Source organism: Rhinolophus sinicus, chromosome 1, assembly GCF_057876585.1.
Source record: "Rhinolophus sinicus isolate RSI-liver-muscle chromosome 1, RSI-T2T, whole genome shotgun sequence".
Classification (NCBI taxonomy): domain Eukaryota; kingdom Metazoa; phylum Chordata; class Mammalia; order Chiroptera; family Rhinolophidae; genus Rhinolophus; species Rhinolophus sinicus.
The window spans coordinates 129,373,235-129,395,470 of NC_142501.1; positions in this window are offsets into that span (position 1 = coordinate 129,373,235).

A 22,236-nucleotide genomic window follows, 5' to 3' on the forward strand; every position below is an offset into this window, starting at 1 on the left:
CTGCCTGCCTTGTCTCAGCTGATAGCCTGATGTCAGAGGCTGAAATGGGAAGCTCCTCTCCCTGATCCTGCCCTTTCCTCCCGCCCCCTCCTGCTCCCCTCCTTGCTCCCTTCCCCTCCCCCCTGCACACTCCTCCTCTCTCCTGCACCCCACCCCGTGCTCTGAGGAAGATCACATGGAGAGTCTGGCTGGAACACTCAGTGGTGCTCAGAAATCCTAAACACTGTGGCCTCTGCAGTGCCTGCCAGGGAGAACGGGGAGTCCTCGCTCAGGCCAGATTCGAAACAGGCAAGATGGAAGAAGCCTTATTAGGTCATCCAGCCCAAGAACAGGATGAGCCTCTTTCTTCTGCTCACCAGCCCCCAAGAATGAAACTCCTGACCCAGACATCTGCGTCCCTAGCCACTAACTCCCTGTCCTCCCCCCGCACCCCTGCCACACACACCCCTCCTTTTTAGGAATCTGCGCTCCTCCAAAGACCAACAAGTCCTTGTCTGGCTGCGTCCCATTCCCCTCCACACCTGGAAAGGAAGCAAGCCCCGGACAACTGCTTCCCCAGGACTCAGTGGTGTTTGTCCCAGTCCTATCTCCTCATTCCTGGCTTTCTCAGCACGTAGCGCCCCTTCTTACATTCCACATCATGTCCTTATTTGTTGCTTGTGTTGTTTGTCTCCTGCCTCCGTGCACTAACAAGTAAACTCCTTGAGGAAGGGATTGGCTTCGGTCAGGTCATACATGTATCTCAAGTACAATGTCAATGAACATTTATCGAATGAATTTCTTACACACAAAGACAACTCTCCAGCCCGTATTCCCTTGCGTATGCCTGCAGCTTCTTTTTCTCAACTGTTTCTACTGATACAGCCACATTATATTCATGCAGAGAGGAAGGAAGTGATCTTTGTCATTTTCCTACCTTGTTCTATCTGGGGGTCGACAGTCTCCCTCCATCTTCTTGGGAAAAGTGGGATGATTCTGAGTCAGTCCTTCACTCAACTTCCTCTTGCCAGGAGTGGGCAGGTTTCCAAGGGCTGCACACCATTCTCACGACTCACAGAGTATGAGGAAACCTCAGCCACGCAACAGCTCTGAAAGCCCCTATTCCAGCTTGGAGGCCCTGGCCTCCCACTTCTGCACTCAGGTATCTTGAACTATTAGCTCCCATCTGTCAAACCTGCTCCCAAGGAAGAATCTTACAAACTCTGCCATACTAAGGCATGAACGCTTAATAAGTCTTGACAAGTTCCCCCCCCATAAGCAGTCGTACTTTCAGCAGGCACGCTCAAGTCGGAGGAGCGGGTACCTGCTGGTAAAATGTCAACCTCCGTAAGGAGGCTGGGGTCTGGCCAACCACATAGCCTGCCTGGATCTGTGATCCATGAGTATCTCACACACACACACACACACACACACACACACACACACACACACTCCAGCCTCCAGTACAGGGCCTGCTCTTTAAAAATACTAATTTGTGTTTTCTAATTATAAAAATAGTACATGCGTATAGAAAATTTTGCCCTAAAATTATATTTTTAAAAACAAAACACTTAAAGCATTTGTCAACTCGCTATTCATAGATAACCCTGTACATATTTTAGAAAATTTCTTTCGCATTCTTTAGTCCAATCATTTTTCTTAATTTCTTCTTTAGAAAAAAAAAAATGTTTTTTTAGCCCACCTGTCCAATTTAGATGGCTCATGGCAAACGGCCGGATTTCCTGAAGAACTTCTTTTGGTGGAATGGCATGATGCATGGCGTGGCTCCCTGAGGACAGGGTTTGTACGTGGCTTCCTCAATGGCACGGAAAGGACACTAAATTAGTGCCGTGTATGAACACACATCAGGACCAGTCCATGTTAAAATACAGAGTGTGGGCACCTATGTGTGATTTCAAGGATTACAAAAGGTGTCCTCCTCAAACTAGAATTCCTTCTATTTGCTAATACCTGCATTTCCAGTGTGAGAACTGTATTCTTGAATCCCAAACTCTATTTAAAGGTGATGAAACTGAAATCCCAGAAGGATGAAGTAACTTGAAGGGCTTTGACATGTGTTCAAATGTATATATCTGGGGGAGCAAAATACTTGGAGTATTATAACGTTACTAAACACACACCAATCACAGTGACTATGAATGGGTTTTTCCTAAACACCAAAGGGCAGCAGTAGCCCAGGAGAATTAGGTGGGAGTGGAGACATGACCAAAGAAGTAAATTCAGCATTGTGGCAAGGGAGAGGCTGGACACACTAAAAAATGTTTTGTTTTGTTTTTTCCTTTCTTGGTTATTTATATTAAAACAAAATAAAACAAAACAAAAACATACCTGAGGCATCTGCCTCCAGTTCCAGCCCTACTGTGTGACTACAATATGTAAGATAAAGGGATAGTACCTGGATCAGTGGTAGAAAATACAGATGCCAGGGCCCTACCCCCAGAAATTCTTATTCAAGTGGCATGGTTTACAGCCCAGGCATTGAACAGTTTGGGGTTTTCTTTATTTATTCACAGTCTGTAACCTGCAGCAAGGTCATTTCTAGAGTCCCTTTTTAGTTCTAAATTCAGACTCTGTGTAATGTAGGAGCCCAGGTGCCTTCCATTTGGCTTAATTTTCACAGCCAGGAGAGCTGCCCACACACAGGCTGTCTACACACACCTCCGGCCTTCACAGGTGCCCACATTCATCTGTACATAGCGGGTCTACTCTCAGACCTGGAGGCTTCCACCATGTATGTCAGCAGACAGCTACCAGTGGAAACACACTCTGTCATTGTTCTTTTCTTTCCTCGAAGGATTTAACAAAGAAGGTGGGGCAAGGGTGTCCCTCAAGCCACAGGGCAAATTCTTGATTGGCCTTTAGAAAAAATTGAGTATATTTCCCAATTAGAACTGCCAGAAGCTCATCAGTTATGCCCTTAAACAGGATGAGATGGTTTCTTCTCTCAGACTATTAAAAATTCTTAAAACATTGAACAGCCATTTTTAAACATACAAAAAAAATGTTTTGGGGTGAAAGTAAATGCGATAATAATGTATCATGCTGTCAAGCATCACAAACCTCATTATGATGTGCTAATATCAGGTAATGAACACAGGAGACTTCTGTCTTCATCTGAGGCTGGGAACAGAAGGAGCAGCATGAACACAATCTACTGGTTTTCCTGACAGCCTCTGAGCATTTGCTGTAGCACAGGTCCACAAAAGCCAGAATGAAACACGAATTAGGAAAAATGAGTCGCATTCTCAGGAAATCAGCCTCATACTCTTAAGTGCTGGGGAATTTTTGTATCCATCCCTGGAGGCCTAGAACACCCCAGAGCTTTCTTAAGTTTATGCAAATTTATATAATCTCCCGTTGCTTCAGAAAGTATTCATTTCTCAACAATTAGTGTCTTAACCTGAGGACATGTGCTTCTATTGTTATTTTCCCATCCCTTAAGTACAACTCCATTGGCAAACAACCACTTATGACCTCAAACCTCATCTGATTTTCATCAGATGTGCTCTTTGCAGTGAAAAGGACAGCCAAGTCGAACTTTTACAAGGTCAGCACAGATATATCTTTGCAGGTACCACATCGTGCATATGAAAAAATAATAGAGGTACAATTTCTAGAAAACAGCCAGTTTTTATAGCTGCTGTGAGTTTTATAGAGCAGCGAGTATAAGAAGTCAGCCCCTGGGCCATCTCAACATCTCATCAGCTATAAATTGGAGACCTTGAGAAGTGCAGATGTTTGAAACATACAAAGAAGCACAATCCAGGAAAAACGAATAAGAACGTGGGCTTTCTGCACACCTGACCATATGGAAAGTGAGTTAATTTTATTCCAGTTGTATTACAGTCAAATGGGAGATTGTTGTTGCCAATGTGAAAAGCCAAAACCTCAGTCTGGGTGCAACAAAGCTATTGATTTATTACATACCTTCAAACCTAAAGGGGAAAAGTAATCAAATTCCAGGACTGGGGCCATCCTTTTGTTACTGGAGGGGGCAATAGATGGTTGCCTTCGTGGTCGAATTTGATGAGCATTGCAGCCTACCACAAGTGCTTGAAATTTCCCCCATTGGGGATTCTCCATTTTGTTCAGATATTGTATCTTCACGGATTCCAAAAACCTTCTCTATAATATCCCTATGTGGATACTGACACTGATGGGAGCTAACTACTACATAAGGCATTAATTTTGGAAAATTCTTCTCTGTATTGAGTTGAAGCCTTTCCTATAGCTTTCATTTATTTATCTTAATCTTTCTCCCCTTGAGCACCACAGAATAAATCTATCACCTTTTCCCCATGATGGTCCTTCAAATATTGGACGACAGCTAGCGAGTCTCTGCTAAGCCTTCTTATTTCAGACTCAAAACACTGAGCTTCTCCACCAATTCTAAATGATGCTATTTCCAGAGTCATCATCACTTGAGCTAACTCTCTGGACCCGACCATTTTATAGAAGCCAAACAGAAGGGGTCTGTCAAGCACAGACTATAGCGGAACTGCTGCTACCCTCAGAAATGTATTGGCTTTATTTCTTTCAATGCATTCTAAGGTCCTTGTCATATTTTGGGCCAGCTATATTGTGGGTTCATACAGAGCACACAAGAACTAAAAACTCCTCGAGTTTGATCACAGAAGTTCCTATTAAACCAGGTTTGCCCTGACCTAAACTGGTAGATAAGTAACATATGAGGTCTGACAATGAAGTTCCCGAACTTGTTGCAACGATGTTGCTAAACTTTTTTGATATCAGAGGAATTATTCATTATGAATTTGTACCAACTGGACAAATAGTGAACCAAGTTTACTATTTTGAAGTGCTGAAAGACTGTGTGTAAGGTTAGACGACCTGAACTATTCACCAACAATTCAAGGCTCTTGCATCACGACAATGCACCAGCTCACACAGCACTGTCTGTGAGGGAGTTTTTAGCCAGTAAACAAATGACTGTATTGGAACACCCTCCCTACTCACCTGATCTGGCCCCCAATGACTTCTGTCTTTACCCAAAGATAAAGGAAATATTGAAAGGAAGACACTGTGATGACATTCAGAACATCAAGGGTAATATGATGGCAGCTCTGATGGCCATTCCAGAAAAAGAGTTCCAAAATTGCTTTAAAGGGTGGACTAGGCACTGGCATCAGTGCATAGCTTCCCAAGGGGAGTACATCAAAGGTCACTGTAGTGATATCCAGCAATGAGGTATGTAGCACTTTTTCCAGGATGAGTTCGCGAACTTAATTGTCCAACCTCATATATAGCATATATGGAATTTATATCCACCTCAAGTAAATTTCCTTTGTTGTTATGTTCTGTCAACATCCATTTGTGTCCTGCTTCTTCTATTCAGGGTATCAGTGATTCCCCCCAGCTTCATGTCATTTGTAAAATAATAAGAATAGCGTTTTCCTCATCCAAGTTGACAATAAAAATGTGAAACCCAAACAGAATCATTAGAGGTGCCTTCCAGGTGGACAATTCACCTTGACCACACGAATCTACAGTCAGCTATCAATCTACCTGCTATTGCTGTCACAGGGCTATGTCTCCCTATCTCACTCACCATGAGGGAGACTTTCTGTGTCCCAGCTGAATCCAAGCATACGATGCAAGGGTTGGCTTCCCTCCTGAGCCTTTTGCTCTCTTTGGCTTTAATTATATCATCACTTTCTTGACTTTGTCTCTGGACAAGTGAACAGATTCTCCTTCTCCAGGGAAGTTTCTGGAACAGGACAGCAGATCTATAGTGCTATGCACTGTCACAGGACAAGTCATTCTTTGCATTTTTTCACTACAAAAGGCCATTTGGAATGGTGTTTCCCACAAGCTTTAATTCATTCTCAGCCTTCCTGACATTATTCCTCCCACTTTTGGCCTCTCTTTTTGGACAGGGAGACTCCTTCCATCCCTTCCTCCCTTTTTAAACATGGGTCTCCTCAGAGAATTCACTCTGCAGCCATATCACTTCTGCTGTGTCACTCCCACTGGGATTACGTCACCTCATGAGGAGTATTTTTGATCAATACTACCCAACTCTGTGCCCCATGTAGTGAAGAATTAGCCTTACCTACAGAGAGGTCTGGCCTTTGCCCTTGGCTACTGGCCAGTGATCTCTAAGCCCCTGGAATGTCCTACCTAATAAGAAGTTCTTTTCCTGGGGACCTTAGCTACTGCATATCATAACAGTATGATTTGTCACGGGGACGTGGGACACACTGTATCAGTTCCAACCTCCTGTGGGGCTGGAGACTAAAGGTCAGCCACACAGGCAGTGTGAGATCAAGATTCAATCAAGACTATGCACACCAAAGGCTCGGGTGGGCTTCCGTGGTTGGCAATGCTCCATGCATATTGTCATGCCCAGGATGAGGTAATGCCGTCCTGACTCCCAGGGACGAAGCAGCCTATGGAACAAAGGCCAGGAGCCAGGGCCAGCCCTCCCAATGGCACCATATTCCCATGTGCAATTCCAAAGAGTTGAGAATTCTAAATTTGAAGTTGGCCTTTAAGATCATTATGAAGGTTTTGTTTTTCAAAGCTGCAAGACAGAACATACTTTATTTAATAGGTTGTTAGCCTGATTTATTGCCTTTAAATATCTAGACATATGGTATGTGGGTCTCTATTTGTTCTCTTGCCCCAGGATCTGAAATGTTAGGAGACAGCCTGTTGCTGATTGTCAGAATTTTGCTTTTAGGGGCTTCTTCCTGATGATAGTATCTTTTAAGAGAGGCTGCTAAAGGTTAACAAAGCATCCCCTCTAAATCTTCTCAGAATAGCTTGAAATGTGTGTAAAAGGATGCTAAAATGGGATTTCATTTGTCTCATTTTCTGCTGAGATTCCAAAAGGCTGAGACTAAAACAGTAAACACCAAGTGTTCCCACATTCCTAAGTGAAGTGCTAGACCACTGCTTCATGTACTTTTGCTACATAACTAGGTACACCAAAACTTGGTACAGTGAAACAACTATTTTTATTTTCCCAAAATTCTTTGGATCAGGATGTTATACAAAGCATTGAGGGAATGGCCCGCCTCTGCCACTAACATCTGGGTTTTCAGCTGGAATTCCCAAAATGTGAGGTGTGGGGCTGCTGACTGACATGGCTCGACTGGGGTCATGTGACTTGGGCCTTGATTCTTCTGTCAGTTTGGTTCCTCAGTTCTTCTTTGCGTGCCCTCTCCTCATGGCTCACCTGGGCTTTTTGACAACATGTGGGTCCTGCTGGTTGGCCTTCCTACTTGGCTTCTGACTCCCTTCCAGAGAGAAGCCAGCCTCTGAAAGGCTAGGCCCAGAACTGGCACAACACCACTTGTACCATGTTTAGTCAGTCAAGGTGCATCACAGGGCCAGGCCTGATTGGAAGGGAAAGGGCAGGGATAGATTCCACTTTCTGGATGGGTGGAGCAGGATGCGTGTACAGGGAGAGAAGGAAGTAATGGTGACTACATTTGAAGATGACAGACAACAGCTACCTGTGCAGAGCTGCAACGGAGGGAACCGAAGGCTTTTTGTAACCCTTAGCTCTATACCAACCAAGGGTTTAAGATGTTTGAAGTTAGAAGTTGGAAAGACAGTTTCTTTGGAAAAAGGTATCAGAACGCCAATGCGCTTTCCTCAGCCTGCTTTTCTCAGCCTGGTAAGAAGGGTTTCAAGGAAATTTGGTTTGATCAGTTCTCCTAGCTTTGACTTCAGCACTCTTTCAAAAGACAACTTCTGGCATTTACCCTCCAGCTGCATAAGAAGACAGTTTAGAAGCACCAGCCTTTGGTACACCATGTTCACAGAGCATTATTCACAACAGCCCAAATGTAGAGGCAACTCACATATCCACTGACAAAAGAATGGTATATACACACAATGGAGTATTATATAACCTTAACGAGGAAGGAAATTCTGACACATGCTACAATATGGATGAACTTAGAAGACATTTTGCTAAGGCTAAGTGAAATAAGCCAGATACAAAAGAACAGATATTATATACCGTGTTTCCCCCAAAATAAGACCTAGCCAGACCATCAGCTCTAATGCATCTTTTGGAGCAAAAATTAATAAAAGACCCAGGCTTACTTTACTGTAATATAAGACCGGGTCTTATATAATATAATACAATGTAATGTAATGTAATGTAATACTGGGTCTTATATTAACTTTTGCTCCAAAAGACACATTAATGCTGATTGTCCAGCTAGGTCTTATTTTGGGGGAAACAGGGTAATTCCACTAATATGAGGTACTTACAGTAGTCAGTTTCATAGAGACATGAAAGAAATGATGGTGGCTGTCAGGGGCTGGGAGAAGAGGGGAGTGAGGAGTTAGTGTTTAATGAGCACAGAGTTTCAGTTGGGCAAGATGAAAAGTTCTGGAGATAGATGGTTGTGGTGATGGTTGTGCAACAATATGACTGTACTTAATGCTACAGAATCTATACTTGAAAATGGCTAAAATGGTAAATTTTATGTTATGTATATTTTACCACAATAAAAAAAGCAATAGTAGCCATGGTTTAAAAGGTCCAGGTCCTTACCAGAAGGTACTGGGCAACTGTGCCTCCACCTCTGCACATCACCAGAACTTCCCTAACCAGAGAAGAAGGATGGGCAAAGACTGTCTTAGTTCTGGATCAATTATTTTATTTGTGTTGCAAAACCATCAGCTTCATCTATCATAAGCTCTGTAACCTGATATCAAGGTGGCTGGGATCCTCAGCCAGCCTGTGGGATGGGAGGGAATTGAGGAAGGGAGACTGAGGAAGGAGCTGACCTGGCTGGTACAAGGCCTTTCATGGAAGAGGTCATCAATTGCACAAAATTGGCCATGTGGCAAGTTATGTCTCTCCATGGGATCTGTATCAGTCAGCTTTTGCTTCAAACATGCTGTATAACAAATAATCCCCAAACTCCATGGCTTACTAACATTTATTTTTCTTGTTTATGGGTCTGCAGGTTGGCTGGGGACAGTTCTGCTTTAGGCTCAGGTTGGGTTTAGGTCAGTTCCTTGTGTATCTCATTTTGGAATCACAGTACAGCAGAGTAAACCAAACCACACACGCACATTGAAAGACACTGCTCATATCATGTCCCCTCACATTTTATCAGCCAAAGCAAGTCAGGTGTTTAAATCCAGCATGAATGGGGTGGGGATGTATACTTTGCCAAGTCTAGTGGTATGTACTGTAGACATATAGAGATCATTAGATGAGAGGGAGTAAAGAATTGAGACAAAAAACCCATTCCACCACAGAGTACAAACTATAAGACAGACAAACTGAATGACAGGAACTGTTAAACCAATCCAATTAAAGATTTAAGAGTTTGCTTGTTGGGGAAGGGCTGAGGTTCAAAGCTGCAGAAAAGCAGGCTAGGATTTATACTTGAGTTACAGCAGTCCCAAAAGTAAGCCAGGTTCAAGGGTTATTGGAATGAACACTCAGACAATACACTTTGTTTTCCTACCAAAATAGGAAACAGGCATGAAAGAACACATGGTGTGTGATAGAGGCATCAGCCGCCTGTGTGAAGAGTTTCCCAGCAGTCACAGGAGCCCAGAGCTGTGTGCTGGAGCCTTCAATATTATTCAGTCTGAAAATTGGGAGCTCCCCCCCAGCACTCAAGGTCTCCGCTGTGTAACATAAATTTCCTGTTGGGCCTCAGTTTTATACATGTGTTTTTGTTTCTTGGTCCACAATTGGGCCTATGGGAAATCTCAGTGCAAAAGGCCAGGCCATAGCCTTTCACGGGGGTCTAGTTTATTTTATGAAGGGAATTGAAAAGAGCCAGGAGCTGGCTCTGAGGACAGTCACATCCATGGCCCATAAGACTGACCACATACTATGCTCTCTGGAAGAGAGAGAGAGAGAGAGCCCTAAGAGATGGCCAGGCCTGCCCTGGCATCCAGGGGCTTAGGGCCCATCAGGGCTAAGCAGGTTCTGACACCTGCTCCTCAGCATTCTCTGTCAGATTCTTAAGTGACACTTACATTCCCTCACCTTTCATCCACCAACCCTCTGGAATTTCGCATGAACTTGCTGTGTCCATCCCGGTTCTCCTGCACACTGGGTACTCGGTGCCAGCATGTCCCTTCCCGCAGACCGGCAGCAGACTTCCAGGCCTGCACAATGCTCACCCTTCTAGAAAGCATCACCCGTGCACCACCAGCCCATTGTCACAGGAGCTAATTTGGGGGCTGATTACAGGGAATAATTCAGGTTGTACAAATTTGCTTTCAGAGATTGCAGGTTATGGGGGCTGCAGACTCAGCAGGCAGAGGCCACAGGAGTCCCAAATTTGGAGCTGCTTCTGTGAATCCATGCATGTCAGGGCCAGATAGCAGTGTGGGGGTGGGGAGGATAGTCAAAGATAGCATGGGGTGCATTGGAGGGTGACAAAAGGGAGAAAGGACTGGCCTTTCCCGTGCCATTCTTTGCCAAGGCCCAGCCTTGGTGACATTCCTACACACCCAGCTTCCCCAACATGGGAAAGTATGAAATGGCTGTTTGTTGAGTCCTATGAGCCTTAGCGTGCAGCCCAGCTGTGGCTGACCTTGCACCTCAGTCCTCAGACCCCTGCACTTGGCCATGGCAGGCTGAAGAACAGCACAAAGAAGTCTTTTGAGAGCTGTATTTGGAGCCCAGATGAGGGAGCTGGGTGTAAATGCTTCTCTAGGGCTCCCGACTGCGTTCCAAACAATTCTCTTGGGCACACTTTCACTTACCTGTGGTGATTTTAAGCATGGCTCCCAATTCCTTGACAACACTTCCCGTGAATCTGGGCCAGGTTATGGCTGCTTCCACCAATAGCGCACAGGGGCAGTGAGACCAGGTAGCTGGGCTCAGGTACAAAAGGTAGGCGGCATGTGCCACCACCTGGGGCTGCCATGGTGGGCTCTACGGATATAATCTTGCGAGCTTGGCCCTCCAGCCATCCCTGCCAGATGTGCCTGACCATGTAGGTGACCAAGTCATGTAAGAGGGGTACATCCTCCGGCCACCACTGTCCAGCCACAAGCCCTTTGAGTTATTCCACCTTTCATGCCAATCTCAGGCGATACCCCAGACAGTCTGGAGCAGAGACAGCCAGCCCTGCAAGGGCCTGTCCTGATTCCCCACCCCAATCAGCAAGCGACATAAAATGTCTGTTTGGCACAGCATTAGTAAACGGAACACTCTGTCAGTGTCCGTGCTGAAACTAGACTAATACAGAGGTGCTTTGCGAATTACATGGATGTCAAGCAACACAGGACTTGCCCTAATGAAGGTGTAAGTGTCCTAAAGGGTCTTCGGCAGGACATAGCTCCAGGTGGGACACAGCCTGGTCCACATCCAGCTTTGTCTGTTTTGTTTAAGGTCTTGTTTTCCTGAGAACATTCATTTCTCTGGTCCTTACATGGCTTCCGTGAAGGCAGCCAAGCCTGGAACATTTCCCGAGCCAGGTTTGGAAACGGATGTGGATGGCCAATTCCCCTTTGTTGCTTCCTAGAGCTTCCAGAGGATGAGGGGGTGGGCACAGCTTCCTGCTACGAGTCAGTGAATCACTGCCCATCCTTGTATCAAAAGTGTGGGGGGAGGGAGGTGGCAAACAACAATATGAGGAAATGTATAGGGCAACCCCTGGATTCACCACAGAATTTCTTCAAAGCAACAAGGGAACAATGTTACTACTGATTGTTTTTTTTTTCCAGTAGGGGGGAGAATATACACAATATCAGGAGCTGATTGTGCCAGTCAGTATTCATTTTGCAGTTTGAATCGATTCTCTATACAATACACAGCTTTGAGGTGGCTCAGAAGTACATGAGAAGGTGTGTGAACTCCATCCACATCGCTCTCCATATCAGCAATTTCACATTTGCCAGTTTATGTGATTGATGCCTTAGGACAGGTTGTATCATATTTGTTCTAGGGTGGAGTTGTCCCAGACCACACAGCTGTAGACTGTCACCACAAGGGTTTAGACTGCGAGTTCTTTGATTGCGAGCAATAGATGGAAATGCTAACATAGTTAACAATAAAGGGAATTCACTGGAAGGATCTGGACCTAGAACTTGGTGACACTCTAACCTGTTAAAAAATGATTAAAGAAAACAGAAATTTTATTTAACATTTTATGAAGCACGTAGTCTCCATTCTCCAGGGTCTAAGAACTGCAAAATGGGGTGAAGGCAGGAAGCTTTTATGAGATAACAAACAAAGAACAAAGAAGAGAAAAATAGAAAATGAATAAGGAACAAGGAACAGAAAGAAAATGAATAAAGAACAAGAAAATAAAAATAGAGTCCAGAGTTGGCTTGGCATTCGGGGATTGGCTGCCTGGATATACTGTGTTTCTGGTCAAGCAGAACATTTACGGTGACATAAAAGTCATCTAAGTTTTGGTTTGTTAAGATGGCACCCTGGACCGAAGTGGCTCCACCTTGGGCCTAAAAATGTGTTTCAATAAACCCAAGTACCTCCATTCGAATGAATGAGCTGCCTGTCTTCTCATCTTTGCCCCTTGCCTTCTCCTACACAAGAAGAATTGTGATTTAAAGGCCAGAGACACTCCTGGACTGCGAGTAACTCATTTGGTTTGGCTCTTGTCAAATGACTCCTGCTTAACTAAAGGAAGGCACAGCACCTTGAATAACAATCTCCCCAAAGCCCACCACACAGAGAGAAGTAATTTCATCCTCCCTCCCAATACTGGGATGCTATCACCAAAGAATGTGGAATGCATGCTGGATTTTATACTCTTACCAGGCTCTCCATGCATATGGAAGCTATTACTCCACCCCTCTGTGAGGAATGCTCCTACCAAGAGGGAAGAATGCCTAAGGGGACAGAGAGGAGGGGCTTCTCCTCAGGCCAAGGGTAGCCCAGCTGGAATAAACCTTCAAGGCCAGAGAAAACTGTAATTGCCTGTTATTTATTACTTTCTAGGCCTCTCTTTATAAGGCATTTTGCCTGAGCTACAGGCTTGATAACAAATGCAATAAAAGTGGGGTAAATGCTGGTTTAATGTAACAATATGGGATGGTGATGTAAGCTATATAGTAAACAAGAGTAGTTATTGAGTTATAAATAATCTTTTTATAGGAATCTTGCATAGGTCTGATACCAGATGTATAGTAAATATGCTCACTTTATGGAAATGCCTTTCCTTTGAAAACGGGAAATGATCTATAACATAATGTTACACGTATGCTGATCACATGGACTTTATTTTGTGCTTTCTGTATGATTTGTTTAACTCTACTTTAGTCATATAAATAGAATAGGCACAGTCTGGCATTCCCTTGGTATAGGCACCTAAACTACATTTCAGAAAAATTGGGTAATTTCATTACATCTAGTCCTAATTCTGGCCTGTTGCTTTGTGAATCTGAATTACATAGTGACCAAACAAAGTGTGTCACCTCCTTTCTTAGACTTATGATTTTGAAGAGATGTAGAATTTTCTCTCGCTGAGCATCTTGGGATTTAGGGGAAGGTTTTATAGAATTTTGAATGTAGAATCATTTTATAGGTTTTGCTTCATAACATCCTCTAAGAAAGCTGAAACCTGACCACCCCTTCTAGTTACATGGTCCTCCGCATGCTAACCTCTCACCTTCCCACACAAGGTAACCACCATCCTGAAACCTGTGTTCATGATGCTCTTGCTTTCATTCTCATATATCATTATCTCATCAATATGTATTCTAGGAAAATAGTTTATATTTGATGTCTTTAACTCTATAAAATTAAACTGGTTGATAGATATAGGAGCATATACATTATAGTATATTTTCCCTTTTGAATAGCTTAAATCTCATAAAAATTTAAATGAAAACAAAGTTAGATTTGCAGATTAAAAAAAACTTGTTTCTAAAATTTTTTCTAAATATTTATATGATATATGAAGCAGAAATGGTGGCTTTGAAAGTGGAAGTCCAGAAATACCTGTGGAAAGATGTTTCTTGAGATCACGTCATGTGGTGAAAATTTGGCTCCATCATAAAATTGGGATTTCTACTGAGATCATTTAGAAAATCTTTATAAACTATAATGGCCAGTATAAGAAAAGATTCCACTGTAAAAGTACCAGGTTTATCATCCACAAAGTAAATGGCATCCGAGAGAGAGAGAATCACACCAATTTTCTGATGCCTATACCTCGTTTCCTGCACTCTTTCCCTTCCCCCACCCCCTACCCCATCTGTCACCATCCCCTCCCCACCACCACTCAGTCTTCTGCTGAAGCCTAGGCACTGCTGGGATTAGGAGAGAACATTCAAGACATGCATTTGTACCTGGTTTTGGGAACTCAACATGTTTCTCCCCTGAGATAGAGGAGAACTTTCACTTCTGACAAAGACCACCACTAGGAACAATGGTGTACGTGGCCATGATTTTTAAGGACCTGGATGTGGAGGTGGGATGGAAGCATATTTTAATACCTAGAGGTACGTAGGTTGAAGGATAGGTCATTGTGGTAACCCATTCCTCTCTCCTACATCTCCATGGAGAATCTCTAACAACAAGATTTACTGGGACTAACAGTGTGGTAGGCTGTGGGGACAGAGCCAGGAGTGCAGTTTCCAGGCTCTCGGCCTCACGTGGAAAGGTACTGGCTCAGGTAGTAAATGGCCATTAACTGTGATTGGATGGCCATCAGCTGTGGCTAGTTGGCCGTCAGCTGTAACCAGTGAGACATTGGCCACTAATATAACTGCTGTGGCTACGCTAGCAGCAAATGGGGGCTAGCAAGAAGACGGTGGCTGAGCTAGCAAGGGCAGATTGCAGTTAGGACAGCAGATATGCAGCTAGCAAGTGGGGTTTGTTGGCAGAGAGAAGTGGACGGCAGGTTTCAGATCGTATGGCTCCTTCTTCCTGTGTCTCCAACCCGCCACCAGCAAGAATATAGTGGTATGATTCCCCTATCTATAGCTCCGTGGGTGTTCCTTTTTGGCCTCACGTTGTCCTGCATGCTTATGTGGGGAGCGGGACTAGAGACCCCAGAAGAGACCCCGCCTGACACCCCGCGTGACATAGGTACAGAATTAGGTGTTTATGGGTGTTTCTTCATTTAATCAACAAACCTTTGTAGTGGACACTGCTATTCCCATTTTACAGCTAAAGCCTAGACTCAAAAAGGGTAGCTTCTCACCCAGTCTCCCAGCTTCTGAGAAAGGGGCAGAGTTGAAATGCTCACCCAACTGCTTCTGCCCTAAACCCAGGCTCCTCCCAGCGCACCCACCTTCATACCTGCAGCCTCACTCTTTCTCCTGCCTGGTGTCATGTGAAAACACTTTGCTTCTTTGTTGCTTCTGATCAAAATGGTCTTCTCCACAGCTGAGGTATCATGAGGGGCAGAATTGTCTTTGCTTTGCTCTTCAGAGAACTATTAAATTCAGTTTTTGCCAGTTATAAAGATTCCCCCAGCAGATGAGTGAGTGAGTGACAAGCAACAAGCTGAATTTTAGCAGCTCCAGTCAACAGTTGCCAGGCCCATGAATCTGTCTTGGTCTGGACCTGAAACAACACGTTAATACTTTGTAAGTACTTTGTTCGAGGAAGCAGCTAGAACTTACATATGATATATTTACAGTGCACTCCTGAACCTACAGAAACTTTTCCTGGGTTTCAGCTGTGTTTTATCACTTTATCAAATTCAAACTTTATCCTAGGACCTTGGATACAATGAAAATGGGATTATATTTACCTCTGTTATTCCAGACAGACTGGCAGAAGTCCATTAGATATATTCAAGATGGCAGAGAGGCCCACGTTTGGAATCTTGATACTTACAGCACTATCCCACTAACAGAGTCAAATTTCTACATCTAAAGGCAGAATAATCATAGTCCAGTTCAGCTTGCTTCCTCCTGCCCCTGAATAGAATGAGAAAGACAGGAAACAAGGGAAGTGGGGGAGAGACAGGAGAGCACAGCTACTTCCTGAACTCTTCAACTGACGAAGCCAAGTGTCTCTGACATTCTCTATGGACCTGCCCTTCAGCCACAGTAACCTTCCTCCCTGAGGAGAGTGGGGGGCCTCCTCCAGTGGACATTGGTCTGGGCTTGCTCAGGAGTGTTGGGAGGTCCGGCTCAGAGCCCTGGCTCAGAGCAACATGCCTTAGTGCTCTGCTGGAAAGCAGCGAGGGTCTTACCATCGTAACTCCTGCTTGGACTCAACCCTTGTTTTCCATCCCTCTCTGCCAGGGCCCCTCAGTCATAATCCTGCACATCCCTGTGGAGTCTGCCCGCCTGTCTGTGAAGAGTTGGCTTGGCTGGCGATGACCATTTTCATGGGGCTTTTGGAGTGTGAGCCAGTAGTAAAAAGGGCAAGGGTTGCAGCCTTCTTTGTCTCTAGCAGCTGAGCTGGGCTTCTAGCTACTTCCCAGATGGAAAAGATGCACCCCACCCCGATGACTTCTAACACATACTCCCACCCCGTCGTCTTCCTGCCCCTGCCTTGCTTCAGGTGCAGGCTGTGGAGGTAAACAAGCTGCTTGCTCAGCTCCCAGAAAGACGAAAGACGTGGCCTTCCTGCCTTAACCCTGAACATCCCAAAGGAGGCTGGAAGCTGGCAAAGCTAAAGAGGAATTAGAGGACTAGTCTCATAGTGAGAATGCAGATATTTTATCCCTGATTAAATAAAACCCAAAACTTTCCTCTGGAAAAAGTCTCTCTTTGCTGGCTAGTTTGCAGTTATCCAGGGCTTCCTCATCTAGTCCATTCTCCAGCAAAACCTCTCAAGTTCCATAATTAAGTACCAAAGGAAAACAGTAAGCCCAGAAATTAAAAAAAAAAAAAAAAGAAAGAAAGAGAAAACCAGCAGCCAAATACTTTCCCTCTAAAGCAGAACTTCTCACACTTTGACATGTATATGAATTAGTGGGGATCGTGTCCAAGTGCAGGGGGTACGGGGGGAGCACTCCCCAAGACCCTGCATTGCTAACGAGCTCCCTTGTGATAACAATGCTGCTGCTCCTCCGTGGGATCCTTACCATTGGTGTGGGGACAGAGCCAGGACTGCAGTTTCCAGGCTCTCGGCCTCACGTGGAAAGGTGGCGACTCGGGTAGTAGATGGCCGTCAACTGTGATTGGATGGCTATCAGCTGTAACCAGTGAGCCATTGACCACTAATATAATTGCTGTGACTACGCTAGCAGCAAATGGGGTTAGCAAGAAGATGGTGGCTGAGCTAGCAAGCGTGGATTGCAGTTAGCAAGGGGGTTGGTTGATTGGCAGGGAAGTGGACAGAAGGTTGCAGATCGTGTGGATCCTGTTTCCTGTGTCTCCAACCCACCCACCCGCGAGAATATAGTGGTATGGCTCCCCTAGCTATGGCTCCGTGGGTGTTCCTTTTTGGCCTCATTATACCCTGCGTTCTTATGTGGGGCGCGGGACCAGAGACCCCACGTGACACCCTGCATGACAATTGGGTAGCAATGGTCTCATGCATGATGGTTTTGAATGTAAAATATCTCGTGTTCTATAAGATACATTGATTTTTTTTTTCATTTGTGCATCCATTTATTGACTATGTACCATGTGATTTCTGTGCTAAGTACCAAGCAAATAGCTGGCCAAAGTGTAGATAGACCTCAAGAACTCAGAGTTCTCTGTGATCCCTTCAATAAATTTACCTTGAGCATTTGGTGTGATAAGTTCTCCACTCACAGTGGGTCAAGCAACTGTGGTTAGCCACGCTGCTCCAATGGAAGAGTCAAAATCAGGTGTGTTAGCAAGCATCACAGGAAGTGATGCTCAACAGGGACTACTGAGGCCGCCTCTGGACCTGGGGCAGTGCTGGATACAGAGTATCTGTCAGATAAGGACCCTGCCCTCCACAGATGATACAGCTGTAATCTTTACAAGATGGTACACAGCTACTCAACTGTGGTAATACCTAGAGGGAACATTAAAGAGAGAAAGAGCAGAAAGGGAGGGAGAGATGGAAAGAAAGAGGGAAGGAGGGAAGGAGGGAAGGAAGGAAGGAAGGAAGGAAGGAAGGAAGGAAGGAAGGAAGGAAGGAAGGAAGAAAGGAAGGAAGGAAAGAAGGAAAGAAAGAAGGAAGGAAATTAAGGAGGAAAGAGGAGGGAATGAATTTAGGAAGGGAGGGAGGAAAGGAGAGAGGGAGAGAGGAGATTGGTGAAGACTGACAGGGCCAAAAAAAGAAACATCCTGAGGGAGCTATCTTAATTTTAATTATGTAACATTTTATTTCCTTTTTATGACTATAAAAATAATATATATTCAGTGTAAAATAACTCAAATAATGAAACATGGAAAATAAAAATGAAAGCCTCCCCAAACTCTGTACTCCAAAGAACAGTTTTCTGTATATTACTCTATACTTTTTTCTATACACAAACAAGTATACATAAAGCTAAATAGAATCATAGTCTATGTACTGAATAAATTTACTTTATTCACTAAACAATATTGTGGGGACAGAGCCAGGAGAGCAGTTTCTAGGCTCTCTACCTCATGTGGGAAGGTGCTCACTCAGGTAGTAGATGGCCATCAGCTGTGGCTATTTGGCCATCAGCTGTAACCAGTTAGCCATTAGCCACTAATATAACTGCCGTGGCTACCCGAGGGGGTTGGTTGGTTGGCAGAGAAGTGGACGGCAGATTGTGCATTGCGTGGAGCCTGCTTCCTGTGCCTGCAACCCAGCTGCTAGCAAGAATGTAGTGGTGTAACTCCCCTATCTATGGCTCCGTGGGTGTTCCTCTTTGGCCTCACCATGTCCTGCATTCTTATGTGGGGAGTGGGACCAGAGTCTCCGCATGACAAATATATTGTAGATGTTTTCACAAGTCAACTTTTCACTTCTATCTCAATATTTTTTTTAGTTTTCCAATTGTATTTCATTTTATAGTTTATCATAACTTATGTCACAATTCCTTATTGGTGGCCATTTGTATGATTTCCTTATTTCCTATAATAAATAACTACAAAACCTTTGAACAGATATCTTTGCATGCTTGATCTCCATAAAATAAATTCTAAAAAGATTATTAAAGAAAAGGAGATGACCCCAAGTGTTGCAAAATTGCCCATTACAAAGGTTCTACCCATTTAAATTCTGACAAAATGTATGACAGTACCAACTCTCAGTATGTTTTTCATCTTTGCTAAACTAATAGGATTTTAATATTGTAATTTGCATTTTTTATATCTTAGTGATGCCAAGAAGCACATTACTGGTTATTTGTGTTTCCCACTTTTGTGAATCGCCTTGTTTGTAGCTCCCTCCTTATCTATTAGATTGTTCTTTTTCTTATTGATTTATAGTGTATTTTAATACTCAGTGGATAGACAATCTTTGTAAATTGCCATATATGTCATAAAGATTCCTTCCAAGTTGGCAGAAGCATTATAACTTAATTAAAAGCATGGACTTTAAAGTTCAAATCCTGTGCCTATAATATAGTAGTGTACTGAAAAATAACATGTGTAAAATTCTTACTGCAGTGCTTGGACTTAGTAAATGCTTCAAAAAGTCTCTTTTTATAAGTGTTGCTTATAATTTTCTTTACAATATCTTTGATACATACAATGTCTGACAATTAAGTTCTTGAACTCATCCTAGAAAAAGTGCTACATACCTCATTGCTGAATATCACTATGGTCACCTTCAAAGTACTCCCTTTGGGAAGCTATGCACTGACGCCCATGCCTAGTCCACCCTTCAAAGCAATTTTGGAATTCTTTTTCTGGAATGGCCATCAGAGCTCTCATCGTATTACCCTTGATGTCCTTAATGTCATCAAAATATCTTCCTTTCAATATTTCCTTTATCTTTGGGTAAAGAAAGAAGTCACTGGGGGCCAGATCAGGTGAGTAGGGAGGGTGTTCCAATATAGTTATTTGTTTACTGGCTAAAAACTCCCTCACAGACAGTGACATATGAGCTGGTGCATTGTTGTGATGCAAGAGCCATGAATTGTTGGTGAAAAGTTCAGGTCATCTAACTTTTTCACGCTTTTCATAACTTTCAGATAGTAAACTTGGTTAACTATTTGTCCAGTTGGTACAAATTCATGATGAATAATCCCTCTGATATCAAAAAAGATTAGCAACAGCGTTGCAACAAGTTTGCATACTTCATTGTCAGACCTCATATATCATTCAGTCAAATAGTTCCTTTTAGTCAATAGTCCATTTAGTCAATAGTCCTTTCAGCCCTTGTGACTGAGCTAAGAAAGGTCTTGTTCACCCAGCGATTATATTCTCCTATATTACTTCAGGCTTTTCTTTTTATTTTATTTTATTTTTTTATTTTTTTAAGCATCTGTGTCCTTTGTTCTAATCATTGTCCTGCATACACCCTCCAATCCCTTGCCTCATCTCCCTCCTCCTTCGTCCTCTGGCCTTCTCTGGCAGAACTGTTCTCTGCCTGTTCTGCGCTCACACACTTGAAGGGTCCTGGAGACGTGGCAACCACCCCAGGAGAACTGCAAATCTGCAGGGAGCCTGCACCACCACCACCACCATTCTATGATATTTCCTGGTCCTTTCACTTCCCAGTTTCTGAGATCTCTACTTCATACTCTGCTAGCTCTAACTTCACTGAGGAAATAGATGGAGTCAGTGGAGAGCCACTGTGTGACCTCCTGCTGTCCTGACGACCTCTCCACTCAGCACTGACACCATCCCTCTGGCCCACCCCACAGCTTGGTGCGTCTCTCCTGAAACATCAATTTCTCCCTCACTACTGGATCATGCCCATGTATAAAACGCTGTACCTTTCTAAAGATTGCCCGTCTTGGAAGAGCTCACCGCCTCCTTTTCTCTCTGCCCGTTTTTAGCAGAACTCCTCCAAATGGTTGCTTCTATCTCCTTTTCTCTCTCCAGCCCTCTCTGAGCAAGCTTTGCTCTCTGTTACCCACAGTGCACCCCAGGGCCTTCATCTGGCCATCCCTCATCTTACCCAAACCTCAGCAATATCCAACAGAGCGCACCTCTACATTTTTCTTTTTTAAGATTTTTATTAACAATATACCAAACATACAATATCCTATTAGTTTTAGGCATATACTATAGTTATTCAACATTTATATGCCTAAAGAAGTGATCACCTAACACGGTATCACACTGTCACAATATCATTGACTATGTTTAACTGCCTCTACTTCTTAAAACCCTTTTTTTCATTTGCCTCCTTGGTCATTATTTTCCAGGTTGTCCTCCAATCTCATCAACAGTTCTTTCTGGTTCTCTCTGCTGCATGCTTTTGCTCTTCCCAACTGCTACATAGTGGGGTGGCCCAGGCTTCCTAACCCACTTTGCTTCCTCAGCCCCTCTCACAGCCTAGAACATCCCATCCAATCCCCTGATTGTAAATACTATCTGCTATTATGCCTCCCAAATTCACACCTCTAGCCCCAATCTCTCCCTGAAATTCAGACCCACAGACTCCACTATCCAACTATCATCTCCATTCACATGCCTAACAGGTATCTCAGACGTAACATGGCTCAGGGCAATGTACTTGGCAGCTTGTGCACTGCCCAAGGCAGTCAGCCAAGGGGCCAGAGGGGCTGAAATCCAGCCCGTGTCAAGTTTGCTAAGCCATGAGCTCTGGTATGGACTCCATTTGCACTGGAGAAGAGGTACCTTCTTCTACAGGCGGTGCCTTTTCTAATTCCCACAGTCACCTTATAGCTTAGCTGTGGCCATGGCCAAAATATATCTTTTGATTTCCACCCCCTATCTCAAATCTGCTACTCTCAGTAGATGGCATCATTCAACTGGGAAGAAAAAGAAGGATACCAAATGTATCCCGAACCTGACTTCTTATCACCCCCTCTTCGACTACACTTAAAGTCTAAGCCCCCATTATCTTTGGACTACTGCAAAGCCTCCCACCCGGACTCCTGGCCGACACTTCACAGACAGAAGCTTTCTAAAACACAGATATGATTTCACCACTCATCTGCTTAAATTCCTGACTCATCCAGAATCAACCCCAAACCCTTCCCTACAGATTACATCTTTGGCAACTTAATCTTCCTCTGGACCCGAGGCTCACTCAGCTACAGCCACACTGGCCTCCTTCTGTCCTGTCTCGGGTACACCAAGCTTCCTGCACCTCAGGACCTCTGCACTTGCCATACCTTCTTCCACAGTTTCACCCAGCCACCTCTTTTTCCATATTCAAATCTGAAGTATATGTTACTTCTCGAAAAAAAATTATTCCAAAGTATCTAAAACAGTGCTCTTACCCACAGCCACATTCTGTCTCATTTTTCTAATTTA